This window comes from Vicugna pacos, chromosome 9 (assembly GCF_048564905.1).
Source record: "Vicugna pacos chromosome 9, VicPac4, whole genome shotgun sequence".
Taxonomy (NCBI): domain Eukaryota; kingdom Metazoa; phylum Chordata; class Mammalia; order Artiodactyla; family Camelidae; genus Vicugna; species Vicugna pacos.
In genome coordinates, this window is record NC_132995.1 from 57,756,157 (window position 1) to 57,773,633 (window position 17,477).

The 17,477-nt window shown below is 46.6% G+C and overlaps 1 long non-coding RNA gene across 1 annotated transcript; it reads left to right on the plus strand.

Annotated features, from left to right (window-relative positions):
- Positions 1-1,252: 1,252 nt before the first annotated feature.
- On the plus strand, positions 1,253-14,677 carry LOC116281848 (uncharacterized). The gene is made up of 3 exons (XR_012076320.1): positions 1,253-1,378; positions 11,238-11,322; positions 14,518-14,677. It is a non-coding gene; the product is annotated as an uncharacterized lncRNA (long non-coding RNA).
- Positions 14,678-17,477: the final 2,800 nt, after the last annotated feature.

Genomic DNA, 17,477 nt, shown 5'->3' on the forward strand with positions numbered 1-17,477 from the left:
TGTTTTATCCTTCTCTATTTATTTTTTAAACTCTAATGTGTGGTGCTTTTTTTTTTTTTAAGCCACTAACCTTTACCATACACCAAGCATAATTTTTGAAGATTATTCAAGTCATCCATTTTCCTCATGCAAAGTATCCATTTCTTTGTTGCAACGTTACCTCCTGTGAGATGCTTGTTTCTGCTTGTGAAAGAAGCCTTGAAATCCTTAGGCGAGCACATGCTTTCATCCGCTGTGCAGTTGGTGGAGGGTGGGACTGGGGTGGCAGGTGGGTGATGGCTCCTGCAGATAGCCGCCGTCCCCTGCCCTCCCCCAGCCTTGGTCAGCCCCTGCCAGGTGGCCTGAGCCATCAGCCTCCAGGCTCCTCAGTGCCTCTTCCTGCATGCCAGCTCCCAGGGTTTGTTTAGAAGAGGGAGATGAGTCAGCAGATCTGCCCGAGGCGAGGCTGGCCCCAGGCCAGCACGATGCCCTGCCTGGCTTCAGCCGCCCAACACCAGCAATAACTAGCAAGATGGAGTCCCGGCCGCCTCTCGGGTTTGGGAAATGAGCTCATCTCCTTTGGCTGCCCTGGGGAGACAGATGCCCCGCCAAGGGGAGCTAGTCTGGAGGAGGGGCTGCCTCCTCACCAGCACCATGGGGAGTTGGGGTGGGGCCACAGGGTGAAGTCTGAGCACCCCCGACTCTCCCATCTGATACCATCTTCTAGGCAAGGGCAGCTCCTGATATGGCCCCTGTGCAACGTGGTGGGCAGGGACTGCTTCCTGCATATGTCTCAGCTATGCCTTCTGTTCCATTTCCTCTGCCTCTTCTTGGCTAGAGTCCACAACTCTCAAAAGCCAAGTGACTGGAGGAATTAAACAATAATTCAGGTAAATCAGTGAAGTGGGAGACTTCCTCGCTGCCAGCCCTGCATCACTGTCTCTTTGTAGCATCTTTTCCCGATGGTCAGTCAGGCTGAAGGACTTCACCTCTCAAACCCTGTACACCTACTCAAGCCCCAATCACCTCTTCTAGCGAACTTCCTCTGCACCCAGGCTCTTCCATGAATCTTCCAATGAACTGGCTGGAATGGTCACTCTTCATTCCAGCGGTCCTCTAAGCACTGTTTGGCTTTGTGCCCCTGCTGACAGAAGACAGTGCTCTCTTATCCCAGTTTTCATGGTTTGACCTTCGGAGTAGCTAGAGGGTCCCCAGGACACTTTGTTACTTTCCATGGTTTCACTAGCCTGGAATTTGAACTACTCCTTTTCAGAAGCAGAGATGTGTTCTTCTCGTCCTTCAAGGAGAAAGACCCCAAGACTTCAGATACTGGGTGTCCCCTCGGTATGAACAGCAAAGGTCAACAGCAGCTTCTGCCCGGGACTCTCCACTTCAGAAGGTATGAGTCCCCCTTGTCAAGAGAGCACAAATGCTGGTACCATCGGGTGTTCATGAGGGAGACAATGCTGTTGACTGCTGTCTGTCAGGAACGATGCTAAATACCAAAAGAATTTTGATCTTATATAATCTTCCCAACAATGCTGAGTGGAAGCGTATTTGCCCTTCATAGTGGAGGGAACTGAAGTTCAGAAAGATCTGGTGATTTCCTCGGGTCACACTGCTTAAATAGAGCCCCCGTTGGTCTCCTGCTAACCCCGACTGCCTCTTTCTGGGTAAATGAGGTAACACCACAGACTAAAGAAGTAAACAACTCCTTAATTAGCAGACTGAATGTTCAGATAGACCCAACTTGCCGCCCCCATGGATGCAAAGCGAGCAAGACCCAGCTTCCCGGTTCACTCACAATGGGGGCCTTGTGCCAACACGGCAACGAGACGGCGAGTCTCTACCTGCAGCAAATACCGTCCCTGCCCTGCCCTTGATTCCCATGAAAGTTTACTAAGTTGGATAGAAAGAGAAACCAAAGAAAGCTGCAAAGCCCCTTTCCAAGGCTCCAAAATTCAGAGCCTTTAAGCCAAAGGCCCGGCTCACTTGGCTCTCAGTGTTGGCAGATGTAACTGGGAGACGACCCCTGTCCTTTGGGGCCACGTGGGCCCTGGTCCCAGAGCCTCTCTCCACTCTTGATAATATGGCTAAAGGCCTGCACAGGGGCCGCCGATCCCTGAAACGCCTTCCTGTGGGCAGTGACAGCAGCAGCTTTTAGAAAAGCACCTTGCAGGCCGGGGCTTGGGCCCCATGGTTTTCCATGACGAGGCTAGAATGGAGTCTCCCGGGCCCCAGCTCTGGCCAAACCGTTATCGAAGTCAATTTCCAAATAGAGTCAGCTCTCAATTATTCATAGACTAATGGTTCCACCTCTCATTCCTCGTCACTCTTTCTCTTCCTGCTCTCTGCCAGCTGCCTTTCGGCTCTCCTCGTTCCTGCACCCACCAGAGCGGGAACAGGCTGAGGACTGGAGGTCAGTCCGTGTTAGGCCTGTTAGCGATCACAGCGGAGGGTTTCTTTAAGGAGCAGGCTGGGTGGAATGTGGAATTCGAGCATTCTTGCTACTTTTGTTCCCATTTAGGGACAATATAGGACAGCCTTGATTTCTTTGAGCCCCTGTGCTAAGTCTTGCCAGGAGAAGAAATAGAAGAACTGAAATCCACACATCCAGAGCCAGGTCCCAGGCTGCAGCCGGGAAGGCCTGCCCCGTGCTGCCCTGTCTTGCAGGCCTTGGGTACATGTGTGTACGCACCCAGAATTTTCAAAGGACTGTCTCTCATGGTGGATGGGAGAAAAATGGGTTTTGAGATAAATGAAACACTCAGGGTTTTCCCTTCTTGAGTGGCTCGATTTTTATATTTCCACATCAAATCCATTAGCAAATAAAATATGAAAACAAATTGTAAAAATTCTCATTTACATACTATAGCCGTCACCACCTCTTTCCTAGCAAACAAGACTTCCAAGGCTGAGGGTGGGTTATATTCCCCCAGAACGACACCATAACTTCTCCTTATGTTATTATTAATAATAAATCCTCACTTATATTGACGCATAAGTGCCTGCTGCTATGTTACTTGAAACATACAGAAATATCTTATTTAGTCTTTCCAACTCCATGAGGTGGGAACTACTATTATTCCTGTTCGCAGCAAATGAGACTTAGGGAGGTCAAGTCACCTACTCCAGCTTGCTCAGCAATGAAGGGGCCAAACAGACCATCTCACTCAGTCCCCGGACCCCACAGCCTTTGACCCACCAAGCGTGCCACCTTTTCTACACTGTGGTCCACGGTACAGGATTTAGCCTCCTTTCTTGACCAAGATCACAACCACCACCACAACCTAAACCCCAGTTGTAACTGGGGGTCCCCAGCCCCTTTCCTGTCCTCTCCATGTGGCTTCCTGACCCCCAAGTGTCTAGCCTGGGGGCGCCTCTGCTCTGCTAGACCCTCCATCCCATTGCCCAGTGCATGTTATGTGGTTCTTATATTTGTTCTTTCAAAATTGCTAATCTCACACTGTCATTTAGCTTTTCCTGTGCGTATGTCATCTCCCTAGAGTAGGAGTCTCACAGGAAGGGATGGGGTCACGGGTCATGCATATTGTAATTTGTCACTGTTCCTGGCATGATACTGGGCACAGAGTAAGCCCATAACACTCATTTTCTGATTACTTAATCGACCGACTCAAAGGTAGGAACTTCTAGTGTATCTCTCATGGTATTTAACACAGCACAAGGCATATAGATACTCAATACAATTTTTGTTGACTGTTTGAGTGTCAGACTACCCAGAAAAAAGAAAGAGTGAATCCAATAGTTACTGAGCATCTACCATGTGGTTTACATGTACTATCTCATTTAAACTTCACACTAATTATGTGAAGTAAATACTGTCCCTACTTTTCATAAAGCCCCAAATCCACATCTTGTGAAGGGTGATATCAGGGTTCACGAGTGGAGTCTGGGCAGCAGGGTGAGGAGACCTCGGGGACCTGAGGAGGTTGGTCTGGGACAATCAAGGATCACTCTTTGGGACACCCAGCAGTTAGTCATATGGTGGGCAAAAAGGGCCCGGGGTCAGCCAGGCCAGGTCCTAGGAACAGCCTGAAGGTCTGGACTGGGTGTCTCAGCCAGCAGCCCCCAGGAGCTGCCCATGGGGAGTTTCTGTCCCCCGACCTTGGACCTAGTTCTGACGCCAGGCTCTGCTCATGGCCAGCCTTTGTCTTTGAGCAAATGACAGAAACAACTCCAGCCCATTATTTTCCAATTGTTCCTGGACCCGAGCTAGTTCCAGTTGGATAAATCTGTATCAGAACTGAGAGGAGGCTCCCTAGGAATCTGTGGGAATGTGGGGGAGCAGGCAAGATAAGAGACAGCAGGATTAAAAGATTTGACAAAGAAAACATTCGCTTCCATGGAACAATGCCCAGCAGGCTGGTTCTGAAGCATTTGTGGAGTGGGGTTTACATAGTCCGAGAGCAAAAGAGTTTGTGTTACCTCATCTTCTACAATGTTTCAAGTATGCAAGTCTTGCGGGAAATGGGGACCACAAGGGTTCTGGGAACCAGGGTTCCTAGTTCATCCTGCCAGGTCCCTGCTGGCAGATTCAGTACATGCCCGCTCCCGTCTCAAGTACTGAAATGTCCATTTCAAGTCTTAAGGGGAAGGTTGATTGACAGGTGAGACAGACAGACAGAGGGGAGGAGAGCCAAAGACAGTGCCTTACCCCTCGCCGCACCCCTGCCTCCGAATCCCCGCAGGGTGCACGCCCTTGCACAAAAGCTGCTCTATTCTGCTGAGAGGAGACAGAGCTGTCTTTGCCTGAGCTGCAAGAGGGGCCCCTAGACAGGGCTCTGCAGGTCCCTTCCTGTGCCATTTTCAGGAGTCTGGCCTTGACATCTTTCCTTGTTCACTGGTGCCTGTATAGAGTAGGTGTTCCCTGAATATTTGTCGAGTAAATTAGTTCACAGCACTTCAGATATGTCCGTTAACCCATCCCTCTCTGCAGCGCTGTGGCTGGTCCAGGGAGATCTGGTAGGCAAGTTGGAGGATGGGGGAGAGGGGCAGGCAAGGATCCACTAGACAGGTGTGATGCTCCTAGGTTCTCAGAGCGAGGACAGGGATTGGCTCTCGCAGACGTCCTTCCTTATAGATGCAGAAACAAGACCCAGGAGGTGAGGGGACCACACACTCAGATCCAGCCTCCACATGCCCCATCCCTCCCCTGCTTAAGCCTCTTTAGCCCCTTTAATTACTCCCTGTAGCGTATCAAGTCCTACCTCCTTTGCCTGGTACCCAAGGTCCCTCCAGACCCTCCCCTGACTTAACTCTCCAATCTCGATTCTCCTCACACCTCACACCCTCCACTTCTTTTAGTACTTCTAGTACTTTGAGGTTCCTCTACCTCCATGGCCCTTCTCTTTTTCCCCTCTTCATTTGAGAAACTTCTCAATTTGGATTCTACTGTCATCACCTCCTCTGAGAAGTCTTCCCGGAATGCCTCTAGGCAGGCTTAGAGGTGCCCTGTCCTTGAGTCTCACAGCGCCTTGTGCTTTTCTTTGTACTTAGCACCAGCAACGGTGCCTGCCTGGCTTCCTCCTTCTTCTTCCTGGGAGATCTTTGAGAGAAAGGGTCTTATCTTTCACCCCCAGTGCTGCTTGCCTGCCACAGAGCAAGGGCTCAGGGAATGTTGACTGACAATAGCTACTAGTTATCCAAAATAAGCACTTTTAAAAACCTCTTTTCTTATCTTAAGTCATCAAATCCTTACAACAACAACCCTACAGAAGTAGATTATTGTGATGTTTATTATTTTAAAAGCATGTTATTACAATAATGATGGCCATCTCATTTGATAGGAGGGGAAAGGAAAGTACAGGCCCCTGCCCGCCAGAGCCTCTTCCCTCTGCCACTCTTGTGCCAAGCTCATCCTTGCCTTCTCAGGAGTGTTCCCCCTCCTCACAGCCTTTTCCAATTACAACTCTCTCTCCAGTCTCAGTCACATTTTCCATGACACTTTCTATGCCCTCTGGCCCGACAGCCGCTCCTGACCACCCCCTCCCTCCCCACTACAGCATCAACACCAGTGTCTGACACATTGTGATTTCTCCCTAATTTGTGTCCTAACTTCGCCATCTTCCCAACATAAAGGATGCTATGTGCTCCCTCAGGCCAGGGTCTGTGTCTTCTGTTCTTTTTGTCTTCCCTCCCTAGTGCCCAGAAGACTATTACGGGCATGAGAAGTGCTCAGTAAATTCTTACTGATACTTCGTAAGTCAGACAGAGAAAGACAAATATCATACAATATCACTTTTATGTGGAATCTTAAAAAATGATGCAAATGAACTTATTTGCAAAACAGAAACAGACTCACAGACATAGAAAACAAATTTGTGGTTACCAAAGGGGGAAGGGGGGAGGGATAAATTAGGAGTTTGGGATTAGCAGATACAAACTACTATGTATAAAATAGATACACAACAAAGACCTACTGTATAGCACAGGGAACTATATTCAATAGCTCGTAATAACCTATAATGAAAAAGAATATGAAAAGGAACATATACATATATACACACACACACACACACACATATATATATATATATATATATATATATATATATATATATAAAACTGAATCACTATGCTGTACACCAGAAACTAACACAACATTGTAAATCAAATATAGTTCAATAAATACTTACCGATACTTTGAACAAAATGCCCAGAAGTTCTGTGCATCTCGGCAGATGAATGTTGCTATTTGCCGTCATCCTAATGGTCTGTAGCTCTTTTGCTAGACGTCTGTGTTCTCATCTCGGGGTTTACAGACGGCAGACCAGGTCTGGGGACATTTGGATATAACGTGAGGTTCTTTGTCCCATTGCCTGCAGGTCTCTGAGTCATTGAACTCTTCTTTTTCTCACTCTTCCTTTGATTTCCTTTCCCAACTCCTGGAGGGAGAAGACGAGTTGGTTTAATACAAAACATTATCAAAGTTGAGTTGCACTAGAGAGAGGCACATGAAATAGAAGAAAGTGCCCAGGAAAGAGGCTTGTGGACCAGCTGGGGAATGGGATCACGTGTGCCACCCCTGCCTTTCTGAGAACCTTCTCATAATGGCCCAGCGACCCAGCAGACTCTCATCCCAGCCCGTTTGGATGAGCCCATTGGAAGACAAGAGAATCGGAGGTGAGAGACCGCTTACTATGCATGTGACTGGAGCCAGTCAACCTCTCTCCGGATTTCAGAATTCTTACATGAAAAATGAAGTAATAATGTCTAGCCTACCTACTTCATAGGGGGGCTGTTGTATGGATTAAATGGAAAAAGTATGTGAGAGTACTCTGTGCACAAAAAGTCATTAAATTCATTCATTTGATGAGTATTAATTGAGCACCTACTATGCACCAGACCCTGAGCTTAGCCAATGAGAATACTACAGACAGCATCATACCAATGCATGTTCTTCCTGCCCTCCTGCAGCCCACAGTCCCATGGGGAAATGGCTTTCCTCAGGTGATCACACTGTTGGAGAACGACTCAGTTGGATTTTAGGAAAGGAACGCTGTTCCGCGAGAGCGGAAAAGAAAGAGACCACGTGACACGCCTTGTTGCTGCTGTTGTAACCTAGGCAGTGGCTCTCAAGTTTTGAACTGGGAGAGCCACCAGGGACGCTTGTTTAGCATGTCAATCCCGCCCCGCCCTCATCCCCAGGGAGACTGATTTAATAGGTCTAGAATCTTCTCCCCATATTTATATTTTTATCTCACTCTTCCATCTCAGTCCTCTAAGTGATTCTCATGCAAACGACCCTTAGTCCAATTTTAAGCAGGAGTGATTCTTAGGAGATAATTTAGGAGATCTCCAGGATAATTGTGTGTTCCTAAGCTGATTTCACTCCCAGCTGTTTCTGAAGCTTGTCTGAGGAGACAACAGATTTTCCTCTTTGCTTAAGCTAGCTTGAGTTGGGTTTCTGTCACTTAAAAATGCCAACTCCTGACTAACTGACGTCCCTTCTGATCTCTGCTGGCTGTATGCCAAATACACAATCCACGGGGCCAAGTCATGACTTATGGTTGGAAAGAACATGTAGGGTCACTACCCATTCTCAGTCCCACGCCCACCCCCGCCTTCACAGCTCCTCTCGTTCACCTACAGGCTCTTTGTGAGCCTCTGGGATACATAAACATGCACAAAACGTGAACATCAGTGACCAATCACAAAATACTCATTTCGGACCAAACAAGACTGCTACTCATGCCGAGGACTAAACACAAATGATTTTGGTGGGATGATTACTCCATATCACCAAACCACATGCGACGGGGGTGCGGTGTTTGGATTCTGGAGTCAGACTATCTGGATTTGAATCCTGGCTCTTCTACTCCCTTCTGCTGGCTCCCTGATGGTAGCTGAAGTCACTTCATTTTCCTGAGGCTTGGTTTTTTTCATCTATAAAATGAGTATAATGAACAAGTCTTACAAGTTTGCTGTGAGGATTCAGTGCACTATTATATGTAAAGAACTTAGAGCCGTGCCTGGTACACAATTAGGGCTCAATAAGTATTAGCTAATATGATGTGGATTTAAACAGGCCTGCAGTGACAGCACAACGTAGCGTTTCCCCAGCCTAATGACCTCTTCCCCACATTAGGAAATCTTGCTTGTAATTGCACTTCCCTTTCCCCTGCTAAAGAATTCTGTTTTCCATCTAGATCTACAATCTACCTCCTGTCTCCTAGAACTTAGGGCTTCCCAACTCCCCCACTTTCTGCCAATTCAGAGCCCTCTCCTCTTCAAGAACCCCTGAGTCTCTGGGATGCCCCTTCCTGTAACCTCAAGGCTGTACTCTGAGCCTCTCTCACTGTGTATGTCACCTCCTGGGTCACAGAGAAGCTCCACGTACACCCGTGCCCCTGTGCCGAGCACACACCGTGCAGACCCCTGCAGCTGTATGCCAAGCACTAGCTAGCCGATGGCAGAACTCACTGAACTCGTACTTAAGCCCATGAACCTTGGTTCCCTCACTCGCCCATTGAGGATAATGATATCTACTTAACTGGATTGTTGTAAAAATGGAAGGTAAGGATACGTGCAAACCCCACGTTAATTCTCAGTAGCATTTACTATTGTAATTACTTTTATTATCTACATCTGTAGAGAAAATAAACCAAAAAGAATGGTTTGGAAAGATGAAGGCTAGACTTCAGTGCCTGCCCTGGTTCAAAGAACCCTTTTACCAGTCGCTACCATCACTGCCATTTTGCTCTGTAACTTTTCTCTCTCTCTCTCTCGTAAAATACACATAAGATTAAAATGACCATCTTCACCACTTTAAAGTGTACAGTTCAGTTCTGTTAAGTGCATTCACATTGTTGTGCAACCAATCTCTAGAACTTGTCATCTTGCAAAACTAAAACTCTGTACCATTTAAACAACAACTCTGCATTCACCTCCTCCCCCAGCCCCTGGCAGTCACCATTCTACTCTCTGTCCCTATGAATTTGGCGACTCGGGGGCCCTCATAAAGGAAAATCACACAATATTTGTCTTTCTGTGGCTAGCTCATTCACTTAGCAAAATGTCCTCGCCTTTCATCTGTGTTGTAGCATGTATCAGAATTTCCTTTCTTTTTAAGGTTGAATGATATTCCATGGTATGAATAGACCACATTTTGTTATCCATTTATCTGTCAATGGACACTTGGTTTGCTTCCATCTTTTGGCTATTGTGACTAATGTTGACTCAAATATGAGTGGACAAATATCTCATCAAGACGCTAATTTCATCTGACATAAATCTTAGCAATGTTCTCCTAGGGCAATCTACCCAGGTAATAGAAATAAAAGCAAGAATAAACAAATGGGACCTAATTAAACTTACGAGATTTTGCACAGCAAAGGAAACCGCAAGCAAAACAGACAACCTATGAAATGGGAGAAAATATTTGCAAATGACGAGAATGACAAGGGCTTAATTTCCAGAATATATAAATAGCTCATACAACTTAATAAGAAAAAAACAACCAACCCAATCCAAAAATGGGCAGAAGACCTAAACAAGCAATTCTCTGATGAAGACATATAAATGGCCAATAGGCACATGCATAAATGCTCAATATCACTCATTATCAAAGAAATGCAAATCAAAACTATAATGAGGTATCACTTCACACCAGTCAGAATGGGCATCATGAAAAGATCCATAAACAATAAATACTAGGGAGGGTGTGGAGAAAACGGAACCCTGCTACACTGTTGGGAATATAGTTTGGTGCAGCCATTATGGAAAACAGTATGGAGATTCCTCAAAAAGCTAAAAATAGAGTTACTCTATGATCCAGCAATCCCACTCCTGAGCATATATCTGGAGGAAACCTTAATTCAAAAAGACACATGCACCCCAGTGTTCACAGCAACACTATTTACAACAGCCAAGACATGGAAACAACCTAAATGTCCATCGACAGATGACTGGATTAAGAAGTAGTGGTATATTTATACAATAGAATACTACTTGGCCATAAAAAAGAATAAAATAATACCATTTGCAGCAACATGGATGGACTTGGAGATCATTATTCTAAGTGAAGTAAGCCAGAAAGAGAAAGAAAAATACCACATGAGATCACTTATATGTGGAATCTTAAAAGAAAAGAGACAAACTTACTTACAAACCAGAAACAGACTCACAGACATAGAAAACATCATTACCAGGGGGGAAGGGGGTGGAAAGGGACAAATTGGGAGTTTGAGATTTGCAAATACTAACTACTACATATAAAACAGATAAACAAGTTTATCCTGTATAGCACAGGGAACTATATGAAGTATCTTGTAGTAACTTATGGTTAAAAAGAATATGAAAATGAAAAAAGAGACCCTAATTTCAGTTCTTTGGGGGATATACCCAGAAGTGGAATCACTGGATCATACGGTAGTTCTATTTTCAGTATTTTGAGGAACTGCCATACTGTTTCCCCCAGTAGCTGGACCATTTTACATTTTCCCCAGCAAGGTACAGGGGTTGCCACATCCTTGTCAACGCCTGTTGTTTTCTGCTTTCGTAAGTACTAGCCCTGCCAATGGGTGGGAGGCTTCCCATTACGCTCCTTAAACCCTGGCTTTCGGGGGTGGGGTGGGTGGGTCTTCTCTGACCAAGGACAAGCTTCAGAAGCCGATTTCCAGACACTGATCCAGGAAAGTGGGCAGAGTCTTGACAGAGGGAACCCAGGCCCCACTCCTGGGCCCTTAATTCATTTACTCTTCAGAATCACCCTAAACAGTAGTGATTTTATTTCACAGGTGAGAAAACAGATTGGAAAGGTGAAGCAGCCGGTCCAAGGGCACACAGCTGAAAAACTGGAGCTCGAACTGGGCCCCACAGCAGGTAGGTGCGTAAGAATTGTCAAGTGTCAACATCCGCCCGGTGCTCCCAGAGTCCAAGGTAGACGGCGCCCTCTCTGACTCTCTAGAAACAATACAATCCCCGGGGCTCTGCCCAGCTGCCCCTCCCCCAGCCGTTCTGGGGCCTGCCAGGCTGGATAAATGGGAAACAAAGCAGACGGCATTCCCCGCTGCACCTGTTGTGGCACTGGCTGCTCTCTATGACTGCAAGAAAATGTGCAGTCCGAGGGAGGATTTCCAAGAGTTTCCTTCAATTCTGAAACTCAAAGTGAGGGTGGGGCGGGTGTCAGCCAGCTGCGGTCCCTTGGAGGACATACTTGCAGAGAGGGCCGTTAAAATAGGAGGCCTTGGGCTTGGCTTTGTCTGTGCAAACAGCAGCAGTTTAAAGACCTTTCCCCCTGCAGTGGCTAGAGGGGGGTCACCCAGTTACAGGGTGCTCGGTACAGAGAGACAAAGTGGGAGGTCAGGCAGGGTAGGCTGCCCCAGATCCCAGCTGGACAGAACTGGTCCCACCTGACCCAGCCTTGCAGAGTCAGCCAGCCTGCTCTACCTGAAAGTCTTTGTCCCAGACACAGATATCTTAACTGCACCCTGAGGGATTACTGGTCAACCAAAGCACAGGCCTAGTAGAAATGGTGGGAACCTTTCAAAGGTGCACACACATGTCCTCCAATGTTTGCCTCACAGCCACAGGTTAGCGATGCCTGACCAGCCCCATGCCCGTTATAGTCTCAACTAATTTCAGAAGTGACCTGGTCACGAAGTGGCCAGAGGTCAGCCCAGTGAGAGCTGTGCCCTTGAAGAAGACTGGGAGGGAGGCCGAGAGGTGCTCGCAAGCGCAGCTCTCAGTGGCATCCTGGGGCGGGAAGGAAACAGTAAGGGAGAGGCCTGGGGCTTCGACTGGAAAGAAGCCCACCAGAGGTCTCGGAGCCAAAGGAAACTTTCTTGGTCTGGTCCACAGCTGATTTGGCTTGGACAAAAAGTATGCAGATACCACAACCCCTGAGCTAGAAAATGAGATGAGGGAAATGCAGAGCTCTGTGGAGGATGTGGAATCCCTTGTCTTGAGCTTCTGCAGGAGAGAAATGACACAGCAGAATCCATGGCTGGTTACACACGTGTTAAAGGTGTGAAGACAGGACTGGGCATAGTTTTGATTTATCAATAAAATATCTATTAAAATCTACTTGGGGAAGAGCGTAGCGCTCAGTGACAGAGCACATGCCTAGCATGCACAAGGTCCTGGGTTCAATCCCCAGGATCTCCATTAAAAAGAAACAAACCTAAGTATCCCCCAACAAAAAAAAGAAAAAAAAAACTTTAATCCCCACCCCCCCTTGCAAAATCTACTTTGTGTAAGGCTAATGGAATTTTTAACATGAGTGCAACCTTCAAGATGTATGCTTTAAAAAGTTCACATCATCACATTCGGAGGCAGTATGTGTCTATTTGTATGGCTGAAAGCTCAGACGCTGGCCTCAGAGAGCCTGGGTTCAAGTCCAACTTCTCACGTACACTGCAGGCGTGTGCGTGGCTGACCTCCTATAGTTCTCAGTTTTAATCTGTACAAAGGGTAGAGTGGTCCTCACTGTAAAGCACTGGACATGCTGGTACATTGCACACTGCTTGGCCTGGAGGGAACCCTCAGTAAAAGTTGGCAATTATTACTGAATTTCATATCAAGGCTGATTAAACAAAAGGTACAGTGGCACCTACTGGGCGCAAGGCACTGAGCCAAATTATATATATGAATTCATAATACTTAATCCTTATGACTATTACCCTGACAGCTATCATCCCCATTTTACGAACGAGGAAGGGAGGAAGCGGCATCCAGGTGGAGGGACAGCGGGCTGCTGGAAAGTGGTGATGCACACACATCTCTTTGAACTGGCTTCGAGTCTGTCCTTACTCCAGGAAGTACAGCAAGACCCATCACTGAGAATTCATCATTCCCAGGCTGGTTCAATGGGATGGAGTTGGGTCTCTTTCTTACTTCTAGTGGCTTCCTCCATCTTGTTAATGGAAGTGCACTGAAATGCCCAAATCTCCCTAGACACCCTTTTTGCTGCATGGACAGTGGTTCCCGAGAGTGCCCAGCAGCCCTGGGAGTTCTGTGGGCAGCAGCTGACACCAGGGATGAAGGCGATGGGAAGGAGGCTGAGGCAGGGGTGCGGAGTAAGAACAACCACTTCACTGCAGGATTAGCTTTGGAAAAGGGAAGCCAGATGGATCAAAGGAAGAAAGAAAAGGGCACCTGCATCCAGCTCTCAAGACAACCTCAACAGGCTCAGGTGTCTTCACTTTCAGCTCCTGTTTAGACCTAGTGACGCAATAGGACCTTAGTCCTATTCACTTAGGGGCCCCTGGTCCAGACACACTCAGAAAAGGCAGGTAATGTGCCCGGAGTGACACAGCTAGCTGCTGACAAAGTCCAGACTACAACCTTGGTTCCCCCATTCCTAGTGCAAGTGTTGTTTCCATCTCCTCATATGGCTTCCAGATTGCTCATTTTCCAGACCCCTCCTGGAAGACTCTGTCCCTGGCCCCAGAGCAGCAGGCCATTTGGACGCCAGGCAGCCGGCACTTCAGGGAGCAGCAGGAGAGGGTGCCTCACCTAGGGGGGCTGGGGAATGGGCCCACCCTGCAGGCTCATTTCCCTCAGTGCAATGGGACCACTGGAATCAGGACATTAACATGTGGAGTGTGCCTCAGTGCTGTCCAAACCAGCCCTGAATACTAACCAGGGCGCTTAGATGGAGCTAAAAATAACTGGCTAATCACCACCAGGAAGAATTAACAAGGACTCAGAAGAAAGGAAAATGTCTTAATATTCCATCTCTCTACAGCTGGGCTCCAGCTGGGGCCAGCCTCCTCCTGGCTGCCACCGGGCAGGTAATTAGGCAGCTCGGAAGCTCCGACACTTAGGGGCTCTGGGAGGGGGCCTGCCTCAGACCGCAGGAGGGTAAACGGAGCAGGGTTATTCAGGGTGGGCTGAGTCTGACAACAGTGAACACAGAAAAAATGCGATGCGACAGGAAGCAGGTTTTGAAGAACAAAACAGTTGATGCATTTTACACCCCTTCTCCTTTGAGAAAGTAAAATCCTTCATAAAAGGAAACAGCATTTTCTTCTGCTCAGCAAATCCTCTGACAGCCTTCCTTTTCCTAACGCGCAGGTGCCTAGTTCTGAAAGCATCATTGGAGTCCATGCCCTGGGGACCATACTGAAATGAGATCTCCCTGGCAATTACCCTCTCTGGATGAGGACCAAAGTGGACCTACGACAAAATGAACTCTGGGATGGAGCAGAGTATGTGAATAAAACCGTGAAAGGCATGACTGGAGTGATTCCTTCATACAACCTGAAGGAGTAGGAATAGGGAACAATTACTGCAACTTGAACTTGGAAGAGGTCAGTTCAAGAGAAATTAAAAAATGAAATAGCATTTTATAGAGAGCAGAGTAATATTCAAAGAGCTTACTTTCTCCAAAAGGTATAATAGGTTTAAATAAATAAATAGAAATTCGTTTAAAAGATTCATGAATGACAGGTACACTATTAAAAGCAGCGGCCAGTGGGGAGCTGTTTGGGAGCACATCAGAACTGTCTGATTCAAGGTCACGGCCCATGTCCTCACTGATGATCCCCCAGCCTGTGCACTCTGCAAGGGCAGGTGCTATCCCTGAAGGGTGTAAGAATAAGAGGAAGAGTGATGTAAGGAAAGAACGTGGACTTTGGATGCAGAAGGTGAGTTCAAATCCCACTTCACCAATTTTTAGCTGATTGTAGCTTAGCTAGACTTAGCAAGGGTTAGTTTGGCTCTCTGGGTCTCTCTCTTCTCTCCTGCAGAGGATGATGCGAATATCATTTTCTCTGTAGGGAGAATTAAACCACCTAACACAAGTGAAAATATTTCATTCATTTTAACAGGTGGTACAAATATTAATGGCTTATGCAATGGAAAGAGACCGACCTGAACCAACCAGCAATCTTTCTGATGCACAGAATTAGATGAAGAAGCTTTTAACTGCTCAGCACTCGCACCCATTCCTCATCACAGCCCTCCTTGGTTAGGTGGGTCTCGGCATCTGACTTTTTTCTGCTGTTTGTTCTGACCCTGGGGCCCATCACCGCCGTGGCCCGGGAAGGGTGCTGCTGCTGAGCTGCAAGGCGGCAGAGTTCTAGAAGTCATCTTGCCTCTGTGTTGTTTTCCCACAGCCAGAGAGGCTCCATCCTGCTGCCTGAGTCACACTGTCATCCCCAGGGAGGAGAGAGTGGCCGTGACTGGGACAGAGTTTTCCGAGGATCCTGCCTGGGGCACTGGGAAAGGCAGATGCAGATCTGGAATTTTTTAAATTCCGCTAGTCTGAAATTGCTCCTGCTCCAAACCAATAGATTTTTTTGGAGGAGGTCTTTATCTGACATTATTCAAAACTCCTCAACAGCATGATGACATTGAAAGAGTAAAGGGCAGATGTCAGAAAATTAAAAAGGCCACTGAGTCACTTACTAGGGGCATGACATTATCAAATGATTGAAGGATTCTGAGCTTCATCTGATGAAGAGCGGTAACCAGCTTGCCCTGCTGCCTCTGCGAGCTGCTGTGGGATTCATTCGAGGAAATGTATGGGAAACAAAGTTATGGACTATATCATTCTCATTCAAATGGGAACTTAACCCATTATTTGATCTGTTAGGTAGATGGTTATTAGTATAAAAGCTATGGGTTAGCATAGCATAGCTAACCCATAGCTTTTTTGGTCAAGGTTATTAAAGTATAAATTAATGCATAAAATGTCCCCATTTTAGTGACAGTATAGAACAATTCCACGACCCTCATCATTTCCTTACGCTCCTTGGTGGCCAACTTCTCTTCCCACCCCAAGACCCTGGCAATCACTGATTTGCTTTCTATCCCTAGAGTTTTACACTTTAAATTGAATAATACAGCATAAAGCCTTTGGAGTCCAGCTCCTTTCACCTAGCATAATGCATTGAGAATCACTGAAGTTATTTCATATATTCAGTAATTCATTCCTTTGTATTGTTGAGCGAGTAGCATTTCATCCTATGGATACACCATGGTTTCTTTATCCATTTGGATGTTTCCATGAATAAACTACTGTTAACATTGGCCTATAGGTTTTTAATGTGAGCGTGAGTTTTTATTTCTCCTGGGTAAATACCTGGGAGTAGGACTGCAGGATCATATGGTTTTTGTCTAACTTTATAAGAAACTGATAGATATTTTTTTAGTGGCAGTAGGATTTTGCATTCTAGCACAACACTTAGAAAATCTTTAAAAAATAATCCAAAGCCCTCATGTGTCCAATTTTATTTTATTCTCCAAATAGCTCTATGAGATAGGGAAGGTAACACATCATGTTACAGGTGGGGATGCGAGGGCTAAAGAAGAGAAATGATTGGTCAGAGTTTACTGTGGCAGAGGCTGCTCTGACCTGTATATATCCTCTCCCCTTCTCCCTTTCAGTAGAACCTCCTGCTCCCTGCTGAGTTTTGGCTGAGCATATGGTACCCATCAAGAAACTACATTTCCCAGCTTCCTTTGCATTAGGAGGGCCATGTGACTAGACTTCAGCCAATGGGATATGAGTGGGAGTGGCATGTGCAAAGTCCAGTTCACTTCCTAAAAACTGAATTCACTGTCTCTCCATATCCTCTTTTCCCTTGCCTGCTGGCTGGAATGTGGGCATTGCAGCTTGCTTGGACTTGAAGCTGAAGGCAGTACAAAATAGAAGAAACCTGGGTCCTTGATTGATGTCATGGGACAGAGCTGTTCTGACAGCCAGGGCCGCCCAGACTGCTACGTGTTTCTTGCTTATCCCATTGTCATTTTGGGGTCTCTTTGTTACCATAGCTTAACACTTGCCCTGGCTAATGTAGTCACCTATCAGACAAGTGGGAGCACATTATAGCCAGTTGACCCCACATTGTCAATCTCGTGCAGATTATTCAGGAAACAATAGCTTTGTGAAATCTAGATGTACCATCTTTATATCAATCCCCTGACCAACAGTTTGATAACTGCTATTGAAAAAAGTGAGTCTAGGGAACAGTATGCGTCCTTCTCCATGAAGTCTCACCTGCTCCTGGCGATCATCTCATCCTCCACAC